We start from the raw sequence: 7408 nt of genomic DNA, 5'->3' as shown, positions 1-7408 counted from the left end.
TCCCTTAAAATACTAAGAGACCTGAAAACAACTGTTTTCATGTGTTACTAAGGGACCAACCATAGGCCCTAAGGGAGCAAAGTGCCAGATGAAATCCATGAGGTAACATCTCATTATGCTCTAGAACCTCACCCTGTACATCAGACATGAAGAGTCAAGTCAAGGAAAAGAAGGTCATTTATTCCCCTGTTACATAAGAACTAATAAAGAGTTCTCTATGCCATTCTTTTTACAAAGAGGACATCTTTTACCCTTATAAAACATTATCAGTGTATGAGATTTTGAAGTTCATATGACATGGGTTGATATGATGGGTCACTACATGGTTATTTAGACATGCCATAGCATGTCATGGTTAAAAAAATACTAGATAAGGATCTAAGTTATAGTGTTGGTTCTACTTCTGATCATCAGGTGACCCTGAACAAAGTATCTTAATCTCTCTCAGCCCTAAATTCTTTATTTATCAAAGTGGCTAATAATACTTCCATTGCCTGCCAGTGCAATGAATAGTAAGCTGGTATCGGAATCAGGATGACTCAAATTGAAATCCTGCTTCAGACTCTGAACTGTGTGACCTGGTCAAGATACAACTACCCTCAGCCTCAATTTCCTCAACTGCAAAATGAAGGAGGCGCTGCTGCTTAGAGGTTAGTCAGACATTGAAGACACCAGGGTCACAGACTGCATCGTGGGCCATTGCCTGTCATTTTGACTTATGTCTGGACTCAGATGACTCAAGAACAAAGTGACTCTGATGACTTTGTGCAGCTCTGCCTCACTTAAATCCAATCCACTCACAATTCAAGACATCATCCTCATGATGCATTGATCCTGTTTGAGAATGAAAGACAAACAACAATTACCTTTTTTGATGACCTCATCAACTTCCATGGATTCAACTGACAGTCAAACATGTTAAGCATTTGTATGTAGCACTAATGATATAGATAAGAAATCCGAAATCTATATATTGAGCCCTAGTTTTTCCTCAAGCGCCCACATCACCAACTGCCTACTAAACAACTCCAAACAGATGTCCTGTAAAAATCTCTAACTCAACATGTCAAAAATAAAATTCATTATTTTCCTCAAAAAAAAAAAAAATCCTTTGCCAGGCTACTCTCTGTCTGTGGAACCACTGGCCTTCCAGGTATATGAATTTCCAACTTCACAGTCATCTTCACTTCTTCCATTTCCTTTAGTCCCACTTCCCAATATCCAACCAGTTGTCACATCTTACTGATTCTACTTCCATAACTTGTCTTGCAAACATTCCCTTCTTCCCCCTCACATAATGACCCCTCTATTTCAGATGACCATTACTCCTGGAGTGGATTGTTGGAATAGTTTCCTAATGGACTGGATCTCCAATTTTCTTCCTTCTCCAACTCAACCTCCAGCTGCCAAAATGACTTTCCTAAAGATTAAATTTGACTACATCATGTCCCTGTTCAAAAACCTTTAGTAGCTCTCAACTGACTCTAAATTAAAATACAAACTTCTCACCTTACCACTTAAAAGTTCTTTACAATATGGCTTTTACCTGCCTTCCCAAGTGTATAGTACCTTATTCTCCTCTACATACTCTAATTTCAAAACACACTGATTTACTTAATGTTCTCTGAATTCATCATTCCATTTCTGCCCTCCGGGCCTTTCTATATATTTATGTGTAATGCTTTTCCTCCTAAATTCTGCCTCTTAGAATTCCAGACTTTTCTCTAAGGATACACTCAATTGACACCTCCTATAAGAAGACATTTCTAATCTTCTTAGCCATTATTGTTTTTTTACTTGCCCAAATCATGGTGCTCTCCTTGTGCATATTATATCTCTCCAGTAGATTTAGAACTTCTTGAGGACACAGACTCTTTTTTTTCCTTTTATCTTTGTAATCCCATTGCCTATCATGTTGCCTTGCACATAGAGAGGACACATAATTAGTGTTTATTGGGTTGGTTTGGACTGTAATGGATTAAGTCACATCTAGGTATTCAATTGTTGACTGTACTAATTTAGGAAAGGAACAATAATGAAATAGTGCACTATTTCTGCAAACCGAAATTAATTTTAAAATGCAATAGAGAGCAGTCTAAGCGACGTGTCCAAATGAGTAGTATAGTTTAATTTTCCTGCCTCAGAGTAATTTGGAAACCCTGTTCTGCCAAAACTCAGAGCCAGAAAAGAGAAAGTCTGAACAAGAGTTCTGCAGCCCAAATTGTACCCTTTGTGGCCTGACCTCAGGGAAGGGTGGAGTCTGTATCTAGTCAATCTTCCCTTCCTTTGGAGCACCCAGTTTGACTTACCTCAAGCACTAGTTCCACCCTGTCAAAGTCAAGCCAGAAAATCTTATCCTGTTACTTTAGTCCTGGAAGGCCTTTCCAAGTTGAATCCACTGTCAAAAACCCTAGTGTTGCCTCTGCTCATTCTCAAGAACTGCATTGCTCCTTCTAATAATCAATTTTCATTTTCAACATTTTACTACCTTAATTCTCCCTGTCCACCTCCTCCCCCATTCAATCATCCTATCCTATAGGCACATATGCCTCACTGGAATTGGAATTTTTATTCTCCCAATGAGTGTTCATATATTAAGCCCAGGTGTACTTAGAAATGTATGCCTTTCCCTCTTACTCACATATTAGAAACCAGTAAGATGTCATTAATTTACACTGTCAGCCCTCAGAGGAATCATTTAGAATCAATGCTGTTCAACAGCAACAAAACAGTCATCTAGGAGCACTTTTTAGATATTATCCATTCTTTGAAAGTATAAACAAAAGAAGAAATGATAGGTAGCATAAACAAATTCATAGTCAATGTAGTATTTTGAACTTATAGTCTCTTTTTCTGTCACTACTTTCAATGAAAGAAGACATTTATTGAGAGAAATCCTTTGTTCACAAAGGACTATGGACACCATTTTTGCCAGATTCCCTGTCCTATATATCTGTGGTGGAAAAAACTCATTTATACTCCTCGTTTTCCCATACTTTGAAAGGTATATAAATTCAGAGACATGGGTTTGTGTAGAACGAAAGTGTCATAAACTAAAACATGGTGGTGATTGCTTCATCTTTGCAGTACCTCTATTTCATGCACTATCACAGAGCTGAACTTACCCTTCAAAATGTTCAAAAATATTTTGTTTTCATGTAAAGTTGTGTCCCTAGATGAATGCCAGTTTTTGCAGCAATAATTCTGACTCATTGATGTATAAATTTCATATACATTTGAAAAAGCTGAAGCATGCTAAATAAATATGCAAATGATTAAGATATACTGCTTTAATCAAGTCAATTAAAGTAGAGACAAGATGATGCTGATTGAGATTAAAATTGCTGTCAAAGATCTAGCCAATGCCATTTTATAAATATACTGCAGTTTATTAATGCTACAAAGAGATATTATTTCAAAGTAAAAACTACTATTTGTGAGGCATATGCCAATTTCATTTTGTTAAATCATTAAATTACTTAGAATGTAAAATTATTTCAGCCCATTGTATGAATAAAGAAATACAGTGATGACATAATATTATACTTTGTTGAGGCAACTTGAACTAAATCAAAATATAAGTCATTTTCAGTTCTTCATTCTGAATGTGTGTGTGTGTGTGTGCGTGCGCACGCGCCTTCTCTCTGCTTCATAAAACAAAACTCTTTTGTCTCATTAGGTTATAACAATTTTCATACCAAAAATTTCCTCTTGAAAGCCCTCTGTCAATTATATCAAAAATAAAGAAATAGTTCGCTAAATTGGACTGTCTATAATACTTAAAATATTCAAATTCTATCATCAGGATAATGAGATTGAATGAAAACCTTCTACTTTCACATAGAATGCATTATTATATAATAATAAAGTACCTTTTTTCATAACTAAAGATGAGCCTAACTCCCTCTCAGCAGGACATACTCTTTGAGTACCTTCTTCAGAAAATGGAAGCTATTTAATGAATTTAAGTTAATTCTGTCACCACTTTCAGCTAATTTTTCCTCATGTCCAATGGCACAAATTTTCAAAAAAACTTACCTCTGGATATGGCAGAACCTCTGACCACAGAGTTTAGTAAAGCATAAGGATGGACAGCCACAATGACCTTATTCAAACCAGCCCAGTTAGGCTATCAAGGTTACATTCAGAATCTTTAGGAAGGGGATTAGTTGTACTTCATGAGGTCCCATGTGTTGATACTTCTTCTCTGCTGGGTTTACATTTAGATTTGTTCAAAATTCATACATAGCATTACACCTCCCTCCCTTATTTGCAGAGGAAGAGACTATGGGTATAGAACACTCCATAAACAGTTAGTTTTGCTTCTTTTTTTTCTCTTTCTTTTTTAATCTTTATTATAGTAAGTGTCTGTGTGAGTAAGAAAGGGGAGGAGGAGGGCTATATTCAGAAGTGCAAGTTACAAATCAACTATTTGGGGGAGGTCATAGTACTGAAAAGGGATGTCAAAGATCATCATAATGGCATCCCTTTCGCTGGGAGCTCGGTTCACCCCTCCTGGGCATCAATAATTCTGTGTGTGTGTGTGTGTGTGTGTGTTTTCCTGAGATAACTGACTAGGAATTCTAAGGTAATCCTTCCTCACTTAATCTGAACCATCCTAAAATACAATATTCAGTCCAAGATTAAAACAACAAAATAAAAATTTAAAGATTTCCCTGAAAGATCAGTAGGGTAAGGTAGAGGGAAATGCCAAATGGGATGGCAAATACGTTCTTTGGCTCTATAATCTCTTAAAAATATCTTTAAAGGAGAATATTAATCAATAATAATATAATTAACTGACATCTAGAAGATGTTTATAGAAAGTAATTGAGGTCATTTCCCGGCCGGTTGTGAAGCGTGTTGGAGGCTTGGCCCTGACCGTCCAGGTAGGCCAAGATGCAGGTCGCCAGGAGCTGGGTGTGTCGGAAGACTTCCGTGACGCCGCCGCGGCCCTTCGAGAAGTCGCGCGTGGACCAGGAGCTGAAGCTGATCGGCGACTACGGGCTCCGCAGCAAGCGCCAAGATCCGCAAGGCGGCGCGGGAGCTGCTCACGCTGCACGAGGACCAGCGGCGGCTCGTTGAAGCCAATGCCCTGCTGCGGCGCCTGGTGCGCATCGGCGCCCTGGACGAAGGCAAGACGAAGCTGGACAATATCCTGGGCCTGAAGATCGAGGACTCCCTGGAGCGGCGCCTGCAGACGCAGGTCTTCAAGCTGGGCCTGGCCGAGTCCATCCGCCACGCGTGCGTGCTCACCCGCCAGAGGCACATCAAGGTCCGAAAGCAGGTGGTGAACATCCCCTCCTTCACCGTGCGCCTCGACTCCCGGGAGCACATCGACGTCCCCCTGCGCTCGCCCTTGGGGGCGGCCGGGCTGGCAGGGTCAAGAGGAAGAACGCCAAGAAGGGCCAGAGAGGGGCTGGCACCGGCGATGAGGAGGAGGAAGATTAAATGCAACGCCACACCCTCCCCCCATTGGAATAAAGCTCTTTAACTTGGGGGGAAAAAAGAAAATAATTGATTTATTTGTAGGTATAAAGTTGTACATGTAATGTACCATGCAGTAATGCTATCTTTTCAGTTAATGTCACTTTCTAGAATGACTAATATGTTGCTGTTTGTCCTTCATTCCTGAGGAGGACCAATGACATGAGGATGATGTCTTGACTTGCACATGAATTGGATGTGATTAGGGAAGAGCTGTGCAAAGTCATCAGTCTCACATTCTCCTCCAGAGTCATCAAGTTTATCGGAAAGACAAAGGTTAAGATGACTGAAGAGGGTCCAAGATGCACTGGGTGACCATCTAATTTACATTCATGACTAAACTACTCTCTCAAAAGAGTAATTTGTTTATCTGTAGGAGCTGGCCCATTGCAATTATTAACTAGCTATATAATCTTGAGCAAGTCACTTGGCCTCTTGGATCTCAGTTTTCCCATTTGCAAAATAAGAAGACTAAGTGATTACTAAAGTCATTTCTAGTTCTAAAATTCTAAGTGTCTATGAATTTATTTAACCAGTTATTTTAAAAAATTCTTAAAAGTTTGTGGTGGCCAAGTTCTGAATCTCATAATGCCTACAAACTAAACAGGCATGGAAAAAATAAATCATACTAAAAAAAAGGGGAGGATGTAACAGAGAAACTACTCCTGTGCATCTGATTTTCAGCAGTAAGGAGGGACTGAGTGCTAAAGCAGAAGTGATGGGCGACTTGTTTCTGTTGTCCCTATTATGACAGAGTCAGATAGACAACCTATGGAATTCCATCATTGTATATTTGAGTGAGATAGTATAAATGGACGATGAATTGGGTCCTGTAATAAACAGGACAAAGGAAGTGAGCTGGATTTCCTTTAGGAAACTGGAGACCTAAAACTTCTCTCAGAGCAGCTAAGTGGCACAGTGGATAGAGTGCCAGCCTTGGAACTCAAATCCAGCCTCAGACACTTCACACTTGCTAGCTGTGTGACCCTGGGCAAGTCACTTAACGTCCTCCCCCCCCCCCAGCTAGGGACCAGCCCTAGCATTTTCAGATGAAGGAATTGAATCCCAAAGAGGTAAGTTAATTTGCCCAAGTACAGTGGTAGAAGAAGGAAGGAGAATAAAAACTTCTCTCAGAAACAATAGCTATCATTTTAATATCAACATTTAACAAATATTGTTGTATGACTTTGAGACCTGGGACACAATAGCCTCAGAAGAATTGAAAATGAATATCACAAAGAGGACTTGAAATGCTATCTATATGACAAAGAAAAAATTAAGGGAATAAACATAGGCAATGCAGAAACAGAACTATCACTTTTTTTGCAGATGACCTGATGATTTAGTTAGATAACCCTAGAAAGTCAAATAAAAAACTAGTCAAAACAATTAACAATAATATGTAAATAATAGATATTTATTTCTTTCCTTTTCAATTGGTGGGAAGGGAAGTAGGGGGAGGGAGAAAATTTGGAACTGAAAATGAAAATAAAGTTGACAAAAATGTTTAAAAAGAAAGCAGGTGCTGCCAGAACAATGTTAGTAATTTTTACAACCCAATAAATGACATATGTTTGGTTAATTTTTTTGACATAGAATGCCACCTAAATTTGAAAGCCAAGTCTAAAGAAGTCTTAATCCTAATTAAGGAGCAGAACCTTGTCACTCTTCTGAGGACAACTAAAGCCTGGAGGAAATTGGTGTATTCACCATTTGTCCTGTGATATATTAAATTAGTTAATATGGTGGTACTATACCTGAGTCATGAAGTCACTTCTTGGAAGGGTAGCTTAATTTGTCATTCATTGTTTCCACAGTTGTTCATGACAAAGAGGAAAGAAAAATAACTTCTCAGAGGTGACTATGACAATTCTTAGCTACCACATTTGGCAGTGAGTGGGAATCATTTACCTTGGCTTGT

General features: G+C 38.9%; 1 pseudogene; it reads left to right on the top strand.

Moving 5' to 3' along the window:
* The first annotated feature begins 4191 nt into the window (after positions 1-4191).
* On the top strand, positions 4192-5459 carry LOC110210689 (small ribosomal subunit protein uS4 pseudogene; annotated as a pseudogene).
* Positions 5460-7408: the final 1949 nt, after the last annotated feature.

Source organism: Phascolarctos cinereus, unplaced genomic scaffold, assembly GCF_003287225.1.
Source record: "Phascolarctos cinereus isolate Bilbo 61053 unplaced genomic scaffold, phaCin_HiC Scaffold_9;HRSCAF=440, whole genome shotgun sequence".
Taxonomy (NCBI): domain Eukaryota; kingdom Metazoa; phylum Chordata; class Mammalia; order Diprotodontia; family Phascolarctidae; genus Phascolarctos; species Phascolarctos cinereus.
The sequence above is the reverse complement of the archived record's forward strand: the minus strand, read 5'-3'. Positions and strand labels throughout refer to the sequence as shown.